Raw genomic sequence first — 21,781 nt, 5'->3', positions numbered from 1 at the left:
CGGCCTTCAGATTTCAGAGACAACTTGACTACTCAGGACACTTATCTCTTGAATCTGGATGGCTTCCACATTGGCAAGAGCTCAGTCTCAGTCTGCTAAGAGTACTAATAAAGCCCGTAACACTTGACTTTTTATATAGCCGTAGCAGCCAACACCTTCGTTTGACATCCAACTTAGAGTAGAGCCTGTGGCCTTAACACTTGGCTGTATAAAAAGAAAGAATACTTTTCTCTCTCAACTTTCTTATTCATCATTACGGCCCCTGTGTCATGGCAAGCATCCAGGCCATTTTAAAAAATTGTTGTGCCTCGTTCTTCCTCCCATCTCTCCTCTCCTTTCTCTCCACTTTTCTTCCAAAGTCTGTTAGCATTCTCGACGTCTGTTAGAATTCTCAAAGGTTTTTCATTTCCTCTAGATCACACTAAACCAAGGAAACACTTGGGGAACAATCTGATGGGATAATTATACAAGAATAGTGAACACAATTTCCTTCCCTTGTTGCAAATGATTAGATTATTTGCATCATCCTCCAAAACCACTTATATATTTATCCAAAGAGTTTAGAAAGTGCAACCTACTGCTTCAGCTCTAGCCAGTGCTGTGTCTCTGTTTTTTCTATACTGGGCCATCTTCAAGGTACTCATGGTCATCTGTTGGATGTGTATCAGACAAAACTGTAATAAATTATTTTCTAATTCACTGTGTCAGCTATTACACATGTTCAGAGCAACCAAAATTTGCCAGGGGAAATTATAAAGATTCTCTGAAAATTGAAAAAGTGTATAAAAAGGTTTCCAGAGTCATTTTCTCTTTCAGGATTTTGTTTCATCTTGCTTTTTATATGCATGTGTGTAGAAAGCGAGAAACAATTCTGTGTGTACCATGAGAAATATTGCCAAAAATGAAACAAGGTTATAGAGGATGTACAAAATGAATGAAACATTTAATGAGCACTTTCCTCTCATCTCTCAACTTAATACAAGTGTCTTGACAAATTTAGTACAAATTTAGTACATGTGGCTGGATAGGAGTCTTCCTTTAAAAAACAATGTACACTTGTGGGAAATGTCAAGACATATCTTAAGAATTCAGGTATGTTACTGTAGAGATTCAGTATAGTACATTAGAAAGCATATCCTGTGTAAGAGTTAAGAAGATAATATATACGAAGTGCCTTGTAGATAGTATACCTTACACGGCATCTATTATTTTTTAATTCTTTTTTAATTGAATAACTGACATACAATATTATATGAATTCAGGTGTACAACATAGTGATTCAATATTTATACACATTACAAAATGATCACCACAATAAGCCTAGTTACCTTCTGTCACCATCTATTATTATACTAGCTCTCTTATTTTTTAAAAGTAGGTACAGTCTATTTAGACCTCTGTATTACTTAGCTATAGCTGAGTAATCACCCCCAAACTTAGTGACTTAAAATACCAATCATTTCTTATTTTTCATGAGTCTATGGGCCAGCTGTGCTGTTCTGCTCACCTAAGCTGGGCGCAGCTAATTTCAGCTGGGCTTGTTCATGCATCAGCACTCAGCTCATAGGTTAACTGAAGGCTTAATGCTCTAAGATGGCCTAAGAGACATGACTGAACTCTGCTCCGCCATGGTGGTCTTTTCTCATGGCAAAGCAAGGGTTGAAGAGAGTGAGTAGAAACTTGCAAGGCCTCTTGGGGCCTCAATTCAGAACTGGCATGCCACCATTTCCACCATATGCTTTAGTCTAAGGAACTGATAAGGCTGGTCCAGACTCGAGGGACATGGAAATAGACCTCACCTTTGTATGGAAGAGCTGCAAAATTAAACTCCAGATGGCGCAGATACAGCAAAGTGTGGACTACTGGGGTCATTTTTGCAATCAATCTTCCAATGCACCTCTAACATCAGACACCAAAAACTGTAATAAAGATTGTGAAACTTCCATATGCTATTTTACGTAGTGTTTTTTTTTTTTTTTTTTTAACCAAATGTCAAGATTCCTCAAGCTAGATAGAAGTCAAAGCAGCTGTGCAGTTCAAGTCCATTAAGTTCGCTTTCTCAAGCCTGGTCTTTCTTTTTAAGGAAAAAAAAAATGTTTCTGAAAATGTATCGCTATAATTTAGCCTTCATATATAATTTACTATATACTTTTTTTTTTTGGATGAAAATTCTTTGAAGAGTTTCATTTGTTGGGCTTGGGGGTAGTTATTACCTATACTGGAGCTACTGGTTGCCTAAATGTATCTGACAAACCAAAAATGTGTAGGTTAGAGATGAAACTTTAGAACTTGAACAGGAAGTTCAAAGTATGGCATGGTCTTTTACATGGAAATATGTATGTTATCTTTTATATAACCCTTTACCTTCTATTAATCTTATCTTTTAAGTGGATGCCCATAAGTCCCCAGTGTCTGGACCCACAAAAGGACATAAGAGCAAAGAAAAGCAGATATCCTACAGTTCACTTTATCATGCAAGGAAGACTGAGTCAAGGGACTTCAGAATTCTTCAAGACCATCTGAACTAAATTTATTTCTTTTGGCTTCAAATTACTGAGGCAAGGCCACTGCATATGGCTGAGTGCGGTGACCTTGCACTGAAGTCTTTCACAACATCTGCCTCTTCAACATTCACCATATCAGTGAGGAAGGAATGAAAATCCACATTTTCAACCTCAGGTCTTCTCGGCAGTTGTAAATCTCAAGTGTGATGGCTGTTTCTAGACGTCTGCAGGTTTCTATATGCAAAGAAACTGACAAGGCAGTGTCACCCTCTGAGCCAGTCAAGGAAGCACATTCTCAGCACTAGAAATCCCACACAATGGTCTTCTGATCTCTTTTCCCAAAATGTCAGTCGAGCAAAAGAGATCTGAGTGTTTCAGCGACATCCATAACACTGATTGTAGGGCCTTGAAACAGGAGATGTATCTCTTTATAAAAAAAAAAAAATAATACACTGAATGAATGCATTCATAAGGCCGAATCTGTACGTATGCCACATTATGAATGAAATAATTCTTATTTAATTATTCAAGGCATTTCTTGGGATTCAAAGGGTGAAACTTCTGCCCAAAGATCAGTGAAGCATATCAAGACATGCTCTAAAAGAAGTCAGTATACTTCTGTGAAGTAGGTAAGAACTGTTTATTTTGTTCCTTCATTGACAAGATGATGATTTACGGCCCCAGTTCTCACATCATCAGCAACTTTCATGGAAGGAGAGGAGGCCTATTGCGGGATTGCTGGCCGTATTATTTTTATTACAATGTATCCTGATGTAGAAAAGTCGTAAATCACAACGGTGAGTGAAGCTCTTTTCTTCACCCAAGTCATGAAGTATAAAGGCTGCCAAGCTCTTTAGGTACTACACCACACACAAAATACCAAGAGTTTTACCCAGACAAAATTTTGCTTGGCAAAGAAACTTTACACCATTTGAAGACCTCTGAACATTCCCAGTGAGATGCACAGAAACAGGAATTCTTCCTTAATGACATTAGCATGCACATAGCGGATGAAAACCAGAAGCTGGTTTCACTCAGAGACAAGAACAATCTCTTTCTGTTGTTGCCAATTCTTCCACGACCTTCTTCTAAGTTATACAAGAAATGTAACTAACTCTGGAGTTGAGGACACTGGATGACCAAGGCACTGCTTCCTATTTTTCTCCTGTTCCTGGTTACAAATCATCCACTGCTTCACCAAGTTCCTTCAGATTGTGGCTTCCTTTATTAAGGGATGCTCTGAGCCACATTCAGAATAAAGTTTTACTGTTGCAACACACATTTTTTTTTTTTTCAAATTTCATGCATCTCAAGTTGAAAATTCTTCTCCCAGGGAAGACAGGCATACGCCAGCGTATCTTCAAGGTGGTAAAATGTCACGTACATTCAAGTTCATTGGCTTCTTGTTTCCATTGTCAAGAACCTTACCATCTGTGAGTGGTGCCTCACAGCAGTGTTTCTGCGATATAATGTGTGGCTTTCCTTCCCATTTCTCTTTTTAACACTTTCTAGTTAAGTGGACCAAATGCAAAGGAAGACAGATGTCCCCAAGCATAATGCAGGATATGTTTTATTTAATTCCTATAAATGGAAGTCTATTGTACACATTGTAACATCATAACATGATGATTACAACTACCCAAATTATAGAGTAGCTTCTCGTACCATCTACGATTGTGTGTGTGAAACGCTGCTTCCATAGCATGATTTAATACCAAAGTAATTTCTTTCAAAAAAAATAACTGCCACTGAAACAATAAAAATATCAAAGGAAAAATATGCATAATTGAATGTGGCCTGTGGACCACTAATTAAAAACCTCTATTCTAAGACAGGCCTTCTATTCTTTCATTATCTGATATTTTAAAACTTTCTGAAGCAAAAAGGGCTTAAATTCTCATTTTAACTACTTTCCCCCTCGGTATTCAGGGGCATGGAATGCACCCTCTATAAACCATGGGGAAAAGAATAATCCTTTTATTTTAACCTGGCTTACATCCACATACAGGAAACTCTCCAGTCTTTTAATAACTAAGGCACACTGTTAGCTCGGTCTTCCCAGAACACCGCTCGATACTAATAATTGATAGTCACGATAATGACTATGTGGTTCACAAAATTTATAAAAGGTCAGTGAATCATCAAAAAATTTTGAGTTATGCACAATGTATTCTTAGCTTGAAAACCTTTGTGATTTTAAATACTTCTGGCACTTCCTACCAGCTAAGGTCTTAACCAGCCAGTGCTGCCTAACCGTTTCTGCTTCAAAGAGCTCTTCTAGGAGAAAGCACCTACTACGTACCAGCTTTTTTTCAGATACCCTGAAGATAAGTGTTCTGCAAACATTTTGACCATGACACCCAGTAAGGAATACATATTGTTTATGTATCTATAACACACATGTGCATATGTGTATAACTGAACTACACTGGCCACAAAACCCTTCTTATTATTAAATGAAATACTCTAATGTTTTCTAGTAAATGCTAATCTATCACATTATGGTATATCTATTTCATAATGTTAATGACACTAAATTTATTTCAACAGCCAAGAATGGGCTACAACCTGTAGTTCAGATGATACCAGCCCAACCCCAAAAGAATGTGGTTTTTTCCCCTGCAAGATTAATAGGTTTACTTATTCACATGTATTTCTAGAGCTTATCCTTTGAAAATGAGGAGGCTTTATTCTAGTCTCTTGAACGTTTATAATTCTCAATTAACAGGAACATTCTACTATCCTGAGCACATTATTCTTTAGATAATCAACTTTTTTTGACAAGATTAAAAGTTTATATGAAACCAAGATTTTCACTGATAAATAAGAGACCACAAATGCACAAAATCTGAAGTAGCTTTTTACAAATCGGCTCTAATAATTGATATGAATATTTTATTTGATAAAATCTTTTAATTAAATCCCATGATGAAAAGACCAGGCAAGTGACCTGGGAGCACAGAGAACAACTGACTTGTGGATCATTTAGAATTTGGCAAACATTTTTGGTATGACACGTAGAGAAAGGAGTGACACTTGGTCTGAGCCATGCAGGATACAAAGGATTTCAATGGGTAAAGAACAGGCAAGATTATTTCAGGCTTATACAAAGAGCTTGAGACAGCGTACGGGAAGTGGGAGAGCACATCAAGTGTTTGTGGGCTCTGAGCAGGCAGCTCAATAGGGTGAGAGAATAAGATGGGGGAGGGTAAAGTGGGAGATGAGTTTAGAAATTCAGGAATCAGCCAGTCTTCAAAAGATTGAATAATAAGAAGCTTATGCTATATTCTCTATTCCTTAATTTTCTTTTTTAAAAAATCATTTCTTGCTTTACAAACTTTGCTTTAAAAAGTAGCTTTTGACTTTACTTCCACGTCTTCAACTAGTCAGAAAAAAGCATAGTCAAATACAGCTACATTCAAATAATGAAATGTGAACCATTCTACAGAGTGGCTGTAAAGTCTGGAAACATAGGTGAATATATATAATGGTATAATACACATATGTGGGTTTATTAATATTACATTTCAACATATAGTATGTTGAATAACATTATATGAACATGTTTTCCATACTTTATGACCATCTGGTATTTTATAGTTCTATTCCGTACGTAGTTTTTGGTAGCAATATACAGATAGCACAGCCTAAAAAACACCCTCCTTCACAGTGGGAAAAATGTATCCTTTAGTCTGAAATTTTAGGTAGGAACCGGACAACCTTCTAATTCAATATAAGGTCACAAACTTTTTATGTTTTTATCATTACAAAATGGTCCCTAAATTCCATACTTTCCCCTGTGTATATTCAGGGTTCAATACAAGTTCTGGTTTGCCAGCAATGGTTTCATTCCATTCTCATATCAGAGTATGACTGTGCTGTAAGAGTATAATGCTCAATCCAGTTCATTTATAGGTAAATAATTTACCAACCAGGTATGAACTTTATGAAATCAGGCATTATTTTGTCAATGAAATTATATATCATATCCCTACCACATAATACAATGTAAGCACATAGTAGACATTCAGTAGTTAACAAATAAAGGACTACTTGAATTAGTATTGGTTTCAGCTGGAGTAATTCTCTTGTAACATCCTTTAGGAGTGCGAACAACCATAAGTCTTTCAAAGGAATAAAAGAAACAGACCAAGAAAGAGACCAATTATGTGTGCTTTCATTTTTTTTAATTTTTTCAAACCAATTAATAATTTAAAGCTAACAGATGATCCACCTTAGAGATGCTTACTACTGTGAAAATAATGGAATTTATAAAAGAGGATTCTCTGTTCTTTCCACTTGAGTTAATTCTACTGTCTTTATCTTTGCTGCCCTCCTCTGGAATTTTTATATCACCTGGTTCTCTTTTCCAAAGGATATGTGCTTTATACTTGCCTTTAGAATAGAACTATAGGAAGAAATTCAAACTTTTAAATTTCTGTTTTGCAGTGCATTTTTATCCAATTTTATAGCACAGTTTGGGGAAAACAGCAATGTAAATAATTACATAGGTTACAATGTAAATAATGTGTACATAGGTATATATTAATTTCAGACCTAACATTTGAAAATAAGTCTTTCTTGTTCCAAACTGTTTCTAAAGGCTGCCAGGCATCTGTTCTTTGCTTTGTTTGGAATTCCTTTCTTCATTACCTCCATTTATCCAAATCCCATCCATCCTCTGAATCCAACTGTCACATTTCCATGAAGTCCTCCCTCATTTTCCCAGCTGGAATTAATCTTTCATACCTCTAAAGCCTATAACAATTGTATCTCAGTGATTTAAAATACAACCTACAGCTTTCTAACCTGTCTTGTAATTATTTGGGTTCATAGCATCTCTTTCTTAATAAATTATAAACTACTGAATATAGAGTTTATATCTCAGTTATGTTTGCGTTATTGCAAGATCTACCTAAACATAGTATGTAATGTATAAATATGAATGAATGAAAATGTTAATGTAATTAAGCATTACATTTAATATTGTGGCATACAGAGCCAAATGAAGATAAATTTAAAGGCTGACAGAGTTTAACAAATTACTTTAGGTGCCTGCTGATCGTGTACCTTTAGACAGTTGAAGAGTCAAGTCAATAGGTTAGATATCGTGGAATCGTTTCTCAGTAATTTCCTGCAAACAGCAACTGCATCTTAATTTCTGAACTAGGAATATTAAGATTAGCAACTACCGTTTTGCAATTGTTTGTCCTTTTAAGGAGAGAATGTTTATCCTCTCTGATTCCTAACACTACATTTAAATTATCTAAACATTGCAGTAGCTCAATGTAGAAAACTATCTTTTTAGACTTGAGCCAACTGCAACATACAAAGAGGTATAGAAAAAATGCTGAAAATAAACATGCAAAATAGTGAGTATGATGCCTCCCATATACAACATTCCTCCTTTTCTCACTTTTGTAATAAAAATATATTCCAAAGCATTACATTTTTATAGAAGTCAATGCCAAATAATTCTTCAAGGCCACCAAGATCTGCTTAACCATAAAAAGTCCTCTTAAAAGACAGGATGCTATTAAAGAATGCCCCAATTCAGTTACACAACACACGAGTCCTTGAGAGAAATGAATCATGTTTATCTGTTATCTTTTTGATTAATAAGGTGGGACATCACTTGAGGGACAATAGAACTGGCACCTGTAAGCTATAGAGACTAGCATTGTATACACCTGTGTTGCACAGACTCCTCTTCAAAAACAGCTATAACATAAGTATGGGATAATAATAAGCATGAGTTACCTCAAATAGGTATGTCTATGGGTCCCTGAAAACTTGAAAATCAGCTCTTTTAGAAGATTACTGACTGGTCTCTTTTCTGACTGCCTAAAGATGGGTACCAGCCTTTCAAGAAAACTGTGTGATAAGAAAGGGGAAATAGGTATACATATTCTGAGCAGGATAAAACCAAAACTGATGATCTGAGCAGCAGACTGTGAAGTCAAAGAAGCATTTGAAATGCAATGAGATGAGAATAGGTCATCTAAAGACCAGGGAGAACAGTCCCTGGGAAGGAAAAGGGCAGAGAGAGAAGGCCAAAAGGGCATGAGACATGAAGCCGCAGAGAGGTGAACCTTCCTTTATCTCTTGAAGTTGTGATAAATTCCTAGAGATCAATTGAGGGCTAGATTGTCAGTTCAGGATCTCTAGGAACCCCAGATAGAAGTGGAGTCCATATCCACTCCTGCAATATTTGTCAAGGGCCTCTACCAAGCACGCATAAGAAAGACTGGAGGCAGGGCAGAGGACCTGTATTCCTCCTCCAGTAACACAAGTGTGTGAGATTTGCCAAAGATTGAGAATGGAGCAGGAATACCCGCAGAAGCCCATCTATTCTCTAGAAACTCTGAATATAAAGAAATGATTGGCTGCCACTAGAGACGGGCACAAACACTCCTATGTCTTGAATCCCTTTCAAACTCAAAGCAAAAGCCACCTGCCATTGGACAAGGGGCAAGAAACGTCTCCATGTCCCAGAGCTGACTTTATTTTCCGTAAGGCAACGCTGACTTGCTCTGGGGGAGGACCCTTCCACCCCTCATCCAGGGCAAAGATCAGCTGCAGCTGGGGAAGTGGCAACAATCCCATTCGTTCAAAACATTCTGCCCTTTTCAAGGCAGTACTTGGCTGCAAAACGTGAAGGGAAAGAAATGTAATTGCACCCAAGATCTCCCTCTTACATGTGATAGAATTTAATTGGCACCATGGGGGGAAGCAAGGGGATCTGCTTGCACCGGGAAACATGCAGGAATGCGGAGAAAAGCCTTCTCCCGAGGCTCCGGTGTACAGGACCTGCCTAAGATTGAAGGTGGAGTAGGAGAAGGGAGAAGCCACCCATGCTGCCATCATAAGGCTTGCACTACACAGCAAGAAATATAGTTGTGCACTGGGGGAGGGCAAGAGCCTGGAGAAAGAGCCCTTCCGTGATGCAGGTGTGCAAGATGAAGGCTGGGGGTGGAGCTGAAACACTGAGAAACACTCTCCTCTGGGACCCCAAGTCCCACACTAGCCCACGATAATGGTAGATCAACAATGAAGGATAGCCAATTGGAAAATGAACCACAACTTTTAGCTCACCATGTACAAAAATAAACTCAAAATAGATTATACACCCAAATAAAAGAGCCAAAACTATAAAACTTCTAGAAAAAACCCATAAATAACTTTTAAAATTCAATAAAAAGAACCCAAAGAAGATTAAAAAATGGCAAAGAAGCACATAAAAGATGCTCTTCATCTTAATCATTAGGAAAATGCAATTTTAAAACCACTATGATACTATTACCCAACTACTAGAATTACTAATAAAAACTCTGGTCATAGTAAATTTTGGTAAGTAAGTAGAAAAAACAAACTCTCATTCATTGCTAGAGGGAATGCAAAATGGTACAGTCACTTTGAAAAACAGTTTCGCTTTTTTTTTTAATAAAGGTAAACGTACATTTACTATAATAAGCCAGGTTCAGGTTTATACCCAAGAAAATTGAAAACATGTGTCCACACAATAACCTGTGTGTGAATCAGTGTAGCAGCTTAAGCTGTAAATGCCCCAAACTGTAAACAATCCAAATGTCAACCAGTGAATAAACAAATTGTGGTTTATCTATAAGTGGAATACTATTCAACAATTAAAAGGAACAAACTAGTGATATATGCAACAAAATGGATGACTCTTGAAAGCCTTACATTAATTTAAAAAGCTAGACACACAAGACATATACTATAGAACATTATATGACCTTCTACAAACATCAAAATTACGGGAACAGAAAACAGATGGTTTCTAGTGGCTGGGGATGAAGGAAGGAGCTTGACTGAAAACGAGCATGAGGAAAACTTCTGGAGTGATGAAAATTCCACATCTTAATCGTGATGGCCATTTTACAACTGTATACATTTGTCAAACTTGCAAATGGACTTTTAATGTAAATTATGTATCAATAGAAAGAGAGAAAAATTAAAACCTTCAATATTTAACTGTGCAGCTAGGGTTATGAACCATTGCGATATTGTCAAGCAAAAAATAGTACTGCATTCACACACAAGTAGAAGTTGCTGACTGTCCAGTTGTATCAAATTTCTTGGAGAAAACTTGTTCTCATTGGAGATGGACCAGGTGCATCCTGATTCCAAACTATCTGCTTAACTCAAGGAAGCAGGTGTCACTTATCTTTGTTTTGTTTTTGTTTCTTTTGCGGTACGCGGGCCTCTCACCGCTGTGGCCTCTCCCGCCGGTGCTCCGAACGCGCAGGCTCAGCGGCCATGGCTCACGGGCCCAGCCGCTCCGCTGCACGTGGGATCCTCCCGGACCAGGCACGAGCCCGCGCCCCCTTGCATCGGCAGGCGGACTCTCAACCACTGCGCCACCAGGGAAGCCCAGGTGTGACTTATCTTACATTACTTTTTCTCAAAAGAAGGAATGAAGGAAATTGTCACTACAGGATGAGCAACTGCTTAGAAAACTATAGAAACTAAGGTTTCTATAAGAGAACTATAGAAATAAAGGTTAGCAGGAAAACACTGGAGGCTGGTTGGTAAAATTCTCAGAGAGAAATAAATAGAAGTAAACTTCCTTAGCTTTGTTCTTTCATATCTGGGTCAAAATAAATTCCACCCAGCCTAAGGGGGTGGGGGTGAGTGAGTGTGTGTGAGAGTGTGTGTGTGTGTGTGTGTGTGTGTGTGTTTTTCCTGGAAGGTTTTAGCAAAACACTTTTTTAAATGTATGTGCTTTGGGGCTTCCCTGGTGTCGCAGTCGTTGACAGTCCGCCTGCCCGTGTTCCCCCGTCCGGGAAGATGCCGCGGAGCGGCTGGGCCCGTGAGCCATGGCCGCTGAGCTTGCGCGTCCGGAGCCTGTGCTGCGCAACGCGAGAGGCCGCGACGGTGAGAAGCCCGCGTACCACCAAAAAAAAAAAAAAAGTATGTGCTTTGAAGTCCTGTAAAAGCCCTGAAAATGGAAAGAAGTTGGCCCTAAAGAACAGCTCTTTGCTTCTATTTTAATTCATGAAAATAATGTTTAAAGTAGACTTCTCTTACCGTTCTGTTGGCAGCCGTACGCAGCAGGTTCGAAACAGGAAGCTGGGAGGCGGAGCTCTGAGTATCCTTCACAGGGCTCTCTAATGAGGGAGACCCTTCAGCTTCTTAATTACAAAAGTACCTACACGTTAGTTAGCTGTCTGAGTTCCAATTAGAGTTGGTTCAAACAGAACACGTTTACCTAGGGACATGATGTGGCTGGATGTGACTGCCAGCAAATGCTTAGGTGGCAGAATTTATTATGCATGGCCTGTACTGTGCACTCCTTTTCAGTAATACCTGCTGGACTATAAACACCACTTGCCAAGGAATGCTGATTTGAGCTTATAGATGCCTCACCACATCCCAGAGTTAATTTCCAGTTCTCCTTTAACACACCTCCCAAGTTTTTACATCTTTGCTGTTTTTCTTCTTTTGAAAATGTAATTTTCTTGTTGACTTTAATATAGATTAAAACTCTGAAATCAATAAAGAGGCTCCTTCCAGATCTAAGAACCATGAGCATGTGAGATAAACTCTATTAAAATAAATATATGCAATGAGCAGATATTTAAATCTGCCAAGGTATTAAGAGCAAAATTTTCTGAGCTAAATAAAAATGAACTTTCAAAAAGTCTTAAAAAATTCTGAATGTACATGAAATACTTTTTTATATCATCTTGGAAAAATGATCACTTGAGAGTTTTATATACCTTTGATGTTTTATTCAGTTCACTCAAGCTATTTTTTGTGACTGTTTATCAAAACCAGTAAGTATATATCTGATAATATTTTGTAATATAATGCCCATTTTATCGCAAGATGTATATTTGTGTTTCTTTTTTTGCGGAGGGGTGCTAAATTTATCATAGAATGACTTGTTATAAGGAAAAGAACTTACTGTATGAGAATTTATATCTAGAAGTCATGGCTAATAAACCTAGCCATTCTTTATCAATGTCATCAGATGTTCTAAAATGACTTAAAGGTCTCTGATAACCTCGTTCTTAACACATAATGTATTAAGTGGAGCATTTAATTCATCCACAGTTGGAAAATACTTCAGTTATGATATATTCCATTCTCTGAAATCAGGCATCATGGAGTTGATAAAGTAGTCTCCCTTTTTTTCTCTTTTGATGTTTGTCACAGCTTTGTTTATAATGTGCAGCATTAAAAAGAGATTAAGTGTCTGACATAAGGGAGTAGATTTAAAAGATTTTGGTACATTCACAGGATAGAGTATTACAAAGGTATTCTATAAAACTATAATAAAAGATAGGAACATATGTTCATGATATATTACATAGTGAAACAATCAAGTTATAAAGTAATATGTATAATAAAATACAGTTTGGGGAGAAAAATGTGTTGTGTGCACATGAGGGGTGGTGACTCAGAGGAAGAATATTTAAAAGAACAAACATTGAGTTAACAGTGGCCATCATTTGGTTATATTCTGGGCAATAGTTTCTTCTTTTATTCAAATTTTCTCATTTTTATGATGAACATGAAATACTTGTATAATCAAAACAAATATCTAAAACTCATTAAAACCTTCAAGTCAGAATCTTGGGCAAAAGAAAATAACTGGAAACTAACATCCATTTAAAATAAATACAGAAAGCCATATTTTAATCTGTTTAAGTTCTATACATACACTGAATGATTTATCAAGATAACATTGCTCTGCATAACTAATGGCAAAGTCAAGAATTAGGCACAGCAAATTTGTTGGTTGGAGTAGCATAGGTAATTTAATGCCTAAGAGAACCACTCTATGACCTTCTGGGTAGTTTCACAGAAAGATTCACAGAATATTACCTGTGAGTTGAATCTTCCCTCCTAATGACCCAGGAAGCTATTTGTTGATGAAAAGTAAGGTACAGCTCCTACCGTGAGATACAAACTTAAAAGAAGCATGTAATAGTAATAATAAGAACACTTGTTCAGTGCTTCACTATGTCCCAGGCAATATCCTAAGTGTAAAAGCCATTTAATCCTCAAGACACTATGATACAGTATTCCTGTTACCGTGTTTTTTAGATGAAGAAACGGAGAAGTTAAGTAATTTATCCAAATATAGCTCACCGGTGGTATAAAAGGATCCAAATTTAGGCAGTCAGAGTCTGTGTTCTTAACCATGATGATATACTACTTCTCAGGAGAAAATTAATAGGATATTAACAGAAAGTAATATCCAGATGTATAATGTAACTTGCATTTATATTAGAAACTATTTTGGTGAACTGTGTATAACTGCAGACTACCAGGCAACCTCATGTGCTAGTTCTCAGAAGCTTCTGTGCTGGATCCCAGAAGTTTTCTCTCTGCCCAGAGTTACCCAAGGCCCTCAGGGGGCTTGCATGTTCCAAGGCTAGGTAATCTGCAAGGTTTCCATGTTGCCTACAACGTCCACGTGTACTTTCCACTTTCTGTACCCTCTGAGATACACTCAGTATACGTGGCTCAGTGGAATAATCTTGGCAAACAGAATAACAGGAGGAAAGAGGAAAACAGTCCCCCCACACCTCTTCTGGAGAAGGCACCATGAATGCTCTCAGGTCCTTCACCGTCTCCCTTATTTTCTGGTCTTTTCACTGAACCTAGGAGATGATGGAAATAAGTTCCCCACTATGGCCCCATGTGTAAAGGAAATTCCTGAACTTGGCTAACACTTCCCCTGGAAACAGGCTAATTAATCCTACCATATTTCTACCAGGTTTCATATATTACAGCTCAAGACCAAGTCTGACTGTTAGCGTGGTAAAGTCTGGTCTTCGTGAAATCCAAGCAGCAACACTTATTTAAATAACTGGGCTATGTAAAAAATTAAACAACAACACAACATATAAATATATGTATCATTTTCTCATTCATTATCTTAACCATTTTATAGTATTTGGGCAAAAAAATATGCATTTAATAATATGAAGAAATTCAAATTCACTTTTGGCATTACCTTTTGACCATTTAATTAATGGTTTACAATATCCCAGCACCAAATTTTTATAGTATCATTCAGCTAATGGGTTCTGATACATATTCTGTGAATGTTCTAGAGACGAGAGTTGGGATGACAAATACCTGAGTCTCCACTCCTCTTACCACTCAAATTCTCTGCCAGTATGTGAGTAGATTCTGTAGCTGGTACAAACAGAAGAAAGAGTTGGGGAAAGGTAGCAGCTCAACCAAAGCCTTCCTGCTTCTGTTTAATTCTGATCTTGCTACCTGATTATGACCATGCTCAGTTACTAATTTCAAACTCATCTAAACCTGGAAAAAGTCTCAGAGTCAGAATTACTAGTTCCCTCTAAGTGTCAGCTGAGGAAAAAAATGCACAACCTAAAATCTGAGAAGTGTGTTTTACTCAGGGCATTACTGAGGACTACAGCCCGGGAAGGCAGCCTCTCCGATCGCTCTGAGGGACTGTTTGAAGGGGTTTTTGCTGAAAAGAAAATTGGTTGAACGTCAAAAGATTATTGCTAATCACAAAAACTAGACATCTCAAGTTAATGACTTTAGAGTTTTTCTATGTAAGGGAAGATGCAAGAGTCTGGGCTCACTGAAATTATTCCTTCCATATGCATCTTAACTCTCTAGGGCCAGTATCCTGTTTTTCTCCATTCTGAATTCCCCTCAGGGAACACCACTGCGAGCAGCTGCAGGGGCTGGTGACTTGGTGGCAGGCAACATTCTTTGTTTACTGAAATGATAGGCAACATTTTTTTTGTCCATATAGGTAAAATGCAAAATCTCTGAGGCAAGAGATACAGCATATTGTGTTGTTGTCTGTGTCTCTGGCCTCCTCTATGCCTTCAATTCCATTCCTTTTCTCAAGGTCAATATTCAATGAAATACTCGGCTTCAAAGGTATCACAAGAAATCTTTATGCCAATACCTAGGTGACTTGAGCTATTCCTCTTCTTTCCTGCATGAAAGCATTTGAAGCCTGCATTCTTTGATAGCCTCGCCTCTAGATGATTGAGCAAATTTGTTAATAAAACAGAATACTTAAATTTGAATATCTTATGGCATAAACATAGGACAGATCAACTTTTAAAAAAGAAATGTGCTTTTTAAAGAATGTTTGAAATTTTCTCAGTGACAAATACTCTTTGATCTTTGCAGTGGTAGGAACAGTCGTCAAAAAGTGAAAGTAGGTTAATCCACATTGCAATAGTTCTCACTTGACTGACTCACTCTTATTCAGTGTGGGTAATGGTTACAATTTCACGATAACCCAAATTTTCCACCTCCGAGCTGTGCATTTGTCCTGTTGCTGAACAACAAAATTGCCTCAGGTGACTGCCCTGTGCAAGAAATTATTTTCAACAGCCTGAAGCATAACAGAATGTTTTATGTGACAAGTTCAAGAAATGTTTCTTATCAGACATCACAGAGTCACTTTTACCTCTGTTGCCAATCTGATCTGTCGGGCTTGAATTTTTGTAAAAAAAAAAACAACAACTTTCATCATACTCTCTCTGCTTCTTCCAGATACAGTGTCAAACCAATACATAAATAAAGTTGCTTTCTAAAGCATGAACACCTTAATTTTCATGGCCTCCATTGAATTGTGCCTTAGACATTTACTAGCTCACCTTGGATTATTACACACTTTTGAAGAAATACAGAACCAAACCTTGTCAAAGAGCATAAACTGAACAACAATGACAGGTAGCTAAAAATGACTTTTTGTTAACACCTGAAAGATACTGGTTTGATGCTTGGCAATATTCAGAAATATAGGAGCACAATTTGGAAGAATCATTTAAATAGTGACTCTGCTCTAGAATTATAGAATGCCTTTCTTCAGAAATCTCAGAGTATTTCCAAGTATAAATTGTCCAGACTCAAATAACAACGGGGCTAACAACTGAGAATTAACAGAGGCCCACGGGCATGTGTGTGTTTTCTTCGTGTACGGGCAGGTGATTTACCTCAGGGACTTTCAACTACATGCAGTGAAAACACAAGGCAGCACCATTTGAAAGAACTCAGCTGGGTTTCTTAAGCTCCCTGTTATGATTGGTGTCAACTAAACTATTTTAATCTTATCAATTCATCATGCATTTTTTCAAATGTATACTGAGAAAATATCTATGAAGGGAGAAATCTGGTTGACCTGGTAGTTTTCATTGTCAAAATTTTCCATAGTGAGTTGGCATGTCAGCTCATGATAGCTAATAGCACACTTCCATGAGTTTTTCTAGAGGAAGGAAAAGTAGGAGAGAAAAAATAATGAAATGAAAAAGGAACAATACAAAAATAGAAAGGAAATGAGTTAGAATGGAAGTTGGTACCTATTAAATGTGATTACACATTTGGAAATTTATAAGACAGATTTACCTGGTTTCCTTGATGATTTTCAGATTCAAACTCTGATTTGATTTATTCTCTTTTTTCCCTTTCTCACTCTCTGTATTCAACCTTTTTTATTACTGGCTACATCAAATAAAGTCTACACAGATTTTAAACTTTACATGCAACCAAAAGTCATAGCAGGCTCCAGGTAGAGAGGCATGAGGCGTGCAGGTGATTTGAAGTTTGTGGATGAGCGAAGAGATCTTTCGGTAGCAACCCGTTCAGGCAGAGAAATGGTGGGGTATTTCATTAGGTAGATATAAGACAACTTCTAGAGCATCTGATCCCTATATGGGGACTTAAACCTCATCTACTGTATTAGTTTTCCATTGCTATTATAATAAATGACTACAAATGTAGTGGCCTAAAGCAACATCTATTTATTATCTGACAATTTTGTACGTCAGAAGTCCACATATACTGTGGCTACACTGGGTCATCTGCTCAGAGTCTCAAAGCCCGAAGTCAAGGTGTTCACAGGCTGTGTTCTTTTCCGGAGGCTCTGAGGATAAATCCAGGCTAATTTACATTGTTGGCTGAATTCAGTTCCTTGCTGAGCAACTGAGTCCCTGTCCCTTGCTGGCTGTCAGGAGCCTGTCTTTGCTCCTAGGGTATGCCTGCGTTTCTTCTCATGCCTTCCATTGGCATCCTCCAACGATGGCAGGACGAATCCTTCCCACACTTCAAATCTCTCTGACTTCCCCTTCTGACACATTCCTCTGAGTGTAGCCAGAGAACGTTCTCTGCTTTTAAGAGCTCGTGTGATTAGAATGGGTCAACCCAGATGATCCAGGATAATCTACCCATTTTAAGGTTCAAAACTTTAATTCCATACATAAATTCCCTTGCCGTGCAATGTGACACATTCACAGGTCTCAGGGATTTGGCCAGGGCCATTTCTGGAACGCAATTATCCAGCCTACCATATGCACCTTCACAGATTCCCCTGGTTAAACTAGTCATGCAGGTCGACCCAGTTTCCAGGGGAGGGGATATAGACCCCACTACTTCATAGGGGGAATGCCAAGGTCATATTAAAAATAACATGTGAGGTGTGAGAACTTGTTACAGGCATATTGAAAAATACAATCTGACACAGGAACGGACCCTCCAACGATAGGTAGGTTGGAGCCAGATTCTAGAAGTTTTGGTGCCAAGCGGGAGGTTTGGAGTCCGTCTGGGAGTCAGTGAAAAGTGATGATTTTTAAGCAGAGAAGTAAGATGGGTACAGACAAGGAGGAGAAGGTGGAGATAGAAAGGATAAGAATTGTAGTCTCCTGAGATTGTCCCATTTAATACGGCCAGGATTTTTATTGTGCTTTGAAGGCAGGCCAAACTGCAAGTGTCATTATCTGAATCAAAAGGATTCCCAGTGATTTGGTGTTACTCTCCCAACGCTGCTTCACAAGAGATGTAAAAGTTAATTTGACCTTCTATTCCACAATATGAGTATGCGAGCACCAGGTACCAGCAGGTACCAGGGTTTATGGAATCAATTTAAGACTTACGTTGTTGTATTCTATCGGAAGGATGCTTTTCCAATGTTTACCACAGCACTGACTGCACACAACATGAGTACTACTCCCTCGCCCCCATTTAAGCCCTACATTAAAGAATTTCCACCCACAGGAAGTTTTGGCTGAAGTGGAAAGATTTTGAATACGTGACATTCTCACACACACCCAGTCTAACTGCAATTTCATGTTTAGAATGAAAACTTAAAGGTCAATGAGGAAAGGCAGTGGAGTAGACTACTAGTAAATTCTTCATCAAAGAAAATAGTCCAAAACCCTTCACCAGCAGCATAACGTTTTTTTTTTCTTTGTCAAAAAGCTATTTTTTTCCATGCTACAAAAATATACACTTTAACATCACCAACCTATAGCACTGCATCTAAAGACTTTTTAAAAGACTCGAAAAGAGTAACATGAACTAAAGATACCATGTAGAGACAGATGTTTATCGAAGAACGGATGGAAATAAAGACTGGCAGCTCCTCCTACCCTCAGATGGGTCTCTGTTCCTCTGGGTGTTTGTGCCACTTCATACAATCTGATTAACTAGAGGATACAGATGCAGGGGAAACAGGAGGCTTTATTTTCTGTTCCATTGAGTTCAAAGAGTGAAAACTTCATGATCCGATTATCATTTAATTTCTGAGGTCAAAATGTTAACTCATAATTTTCAAAGCTGTGTATTTTTGCTGTGATACTCGGTGGCTACAAATAAATAGCAACGATGTTTAGCCCCGATTGCAGTGCACACAGGAGACAACTTGATTTCTCTCCCATTGCCACCTTCAGAGCTCTGCAGGCTCCCCCCTTCTCCACACCTTACAGACACCCCCTCTGTCTGCGACACATTCATTCAGGTATTAAAATGTCCAGTCGATTCCAATTTCATTCAAAGCAGACTAAGTTTGTACATTCATTTTCCATCCGCTTTCATCCGTAGAATGAAAGAATGTCAGAGACATTCATGCTGGGATAATGGAACACCTGGGTGGACTCTTTAGCATCCCTAACATGGGCAGTGCACTCACTGGCTGACCTCTTCAAATCCTTCCTCCCCCTGGGTACATCTCCTCTACTTACAGCTAAGAACCTGCAGACAGGACCCTCTACATGCCTCAAACACCCACAGCATCTTTGTCACACCTAATGTGGATCTGCAGTTTCCCTTACTTTGCGGCCGCCTCTCCCCACACATATCTATTTCAGCCAGTAACCACTTCTCTAGCTAAAAGCAGACACTGATTTAAATCATGCTCCCAAATTCCTGGAGGCACACGCCAGGTTCTTCTGAGAGAACCCTCACCAAGCTCTACCCCAGTATCTTTGCAGAGACTAGACTGTGAATGCTAAAGCTTACTCCTTCCCAGTTGGCAGGAAGAAGGCAGATTCTACTTTTTACAGGCACCACATTTCTACTCTGTATTCTCTTAGAGCTTCCCTGATTTGGGCCCGAATGTGAGTGGGGATCAGGGCCAAACCTCTTCCTTTCCCTGCCCCTGCAAGCAAAAGAGTCAGAGCTCTCCCTTCTCCTACGTGCTCCTTTCAAGGGATCCTCCTCTTGGATTTCTAGAGGTGGTCACATTCATTGGATCAGTTCTTCTCTCATTAATAAGTCCTGGATGCGTGTATCTAGCAGCTAGATCTTTCTAGAATATGGATAAATTCCCACCTATTGTCCTAAGTTAGAGGCTCAGCTGAAATTTCAAGATAGCAAGACAATTCCATTCCATATTCTATTACATATTACCAAGTTTATTTGCACTATGATCTACCTTCAGATACCAATCAAGAATTCTAAATATGGAACTCTAACTTAGGAGCCCACGAGATTTATTTAATTTTCTTTAAAAAGGAATTTGTCTGAATAAAACTCTGCTGGCAGATCTTCTTGGCAATGGGTTCCCATTTTCTTCTGGTATTTCTTTATTTGTAACTTCAGACTTTAAGAGAGAGAGACAGACAGAGAAGCAGAGGCTCATGGGGGAAAAGTAGGAAAAGTCAAAGAAGAGAATGTTTGTGAATGAGAGAGCCAGAATTTTTAAATGATCATTGTAGCCTGTTACTCTGAATTCTTCATGCCACTTTTCCCCCCAAAGAAAATAAAATAGCAGCTGATGTATGACATTTCCTACTTCTCATGACATGAGCTACATCTTTAAATGGATGTGTGCTTTAGGAGTATTTTGGGAAGAACATATGTGAATGTATCCTGATAACAGCAGAAATAATCTTCTCAGATGCCCTATCATTCTATTCTGAGTATGGCAGGTTGTTCCCAGCTGAGCCTCAACTGGCTTTGAGAGGCAGAGCCTGGCTGACTGCTAATTGGTTGCGATGATGGCCTGCAGGCATTGATTTGCAAAAGTTGATAAGCCTGGGGACAAGGGGACCGTCTAAGATTTTCCAGGTGCCTGGAGATTTTCAAAATACATAAACTGAAGGATAAAAAGCATCAATGTCTCAGCCTAGTGGTTAGGTCAAATCCTCATCAGAGACGTCCGAATTTCTTAGAGGATTTTCCTAACCAGTTTATAATTCCCTTCAACCTGCTAACCTTGAATCAGACAACATGTTTGCTTTTTTTTTTTTTGCAGTACGCGGGCCTCTCATACTGTTGTGGCTTCTCCCGTTGCGGAGCACAGGCTCCGGACACGCGGGCTCAGCGGCCATGGCTCACAGGCCTAGCCGCTCCGCGGCATGTGGGATCTTCCCAGACCGGGGCACGAACCCGTGTCCCCTGCAGCGCCAGGCGGACTCTCAACCACTGCGCCACCAGGGAAGCCCCATGTTTGCTTTTTAATGGTCTTCTAACACATGTATGATCTACATTTGAGTTGGAAAGGCTATAAATATTTTTTCCTTATCTAGGGCTAAATATCTTGCCTTCTGTGGATAACTACAGTGTATTTAAAACAACAACAACAAAATGTTTATGTACTTGATTATGAGATATAGACAATGGCTTGTTAAAACTTTTAATCTATTAATACTACAATGCTTCTCTACTTGTTTTATGAATTTGGCCTTAAATAAGGAAAACTGAAAGTGGTAAACAGGCATGAGCTCTCTCATTTGTTTTCATCAATGAGCAGTAACACTGATTTCAGGACTTAAGAAACTATAACTAATCCCGTGTCTAAGAAGAAAAATCTCTACTTATGTTGGACCAATGCTCAAATGAACCAAATGTCCTCAGACCCCACCAACCATAAGATAAAATGAGTGAAAATTAGGTAACATGAAAAATCACTACCCGAATCTCACTACTCTTTAGCCTTTACTTCCCTAAGTGCAGAGCCTCAGCTACCCCATCACCCCCACTCCTACCAATGTCCACTGTCCTTTTCCCTTGCAATAGCTTCACTA

At 38.5% G+C, this 21,781-nt stretch overlaps 1 protein-coding gene across 1 annotated transcript in view; it reads right to left on the bottom strand.

Annotated features, from left to right (window-relative positions):
- The window catches only part of MPDZ (multiple PDZ domain crumbs cell polarity complex component), a 779,300-nt gene that overhangs the window by 29,100 nt on the left and 728,419 nt on the right, over nucleotides 1–21,781 (bottom strand). Inside the window, exon 69 of the mRNA XM_079926367.1 lies at nucleotides 11,556–11,659. The gene's annotated coding sequence lies outside the window, so the exon portion shown is untranslated. The remainder of the gene's footprint in view (nucleotides 1–11,555; nucleotides 11,660–21,781) is intronic.

This window comes from Stenella coeruleoalba, assembly GCF_951394435.1.
Source record: "Stenella coeruleoalba genome assembly, chromosome: 7".
In the NCBI taxonomy this organism is placed as follows: domain Eukaryota; kingdom Metazoa; phylum Chordata; class Mammalia; order Artiodactyla; family Delphinidae; genus Stenella; species Stenella coeruleoalba.
The sequence above is the reverse complement of the archived record's forward strand: the minus strand, read 5'-3'. Positions and strand labels throughout refer to the sequence as shown.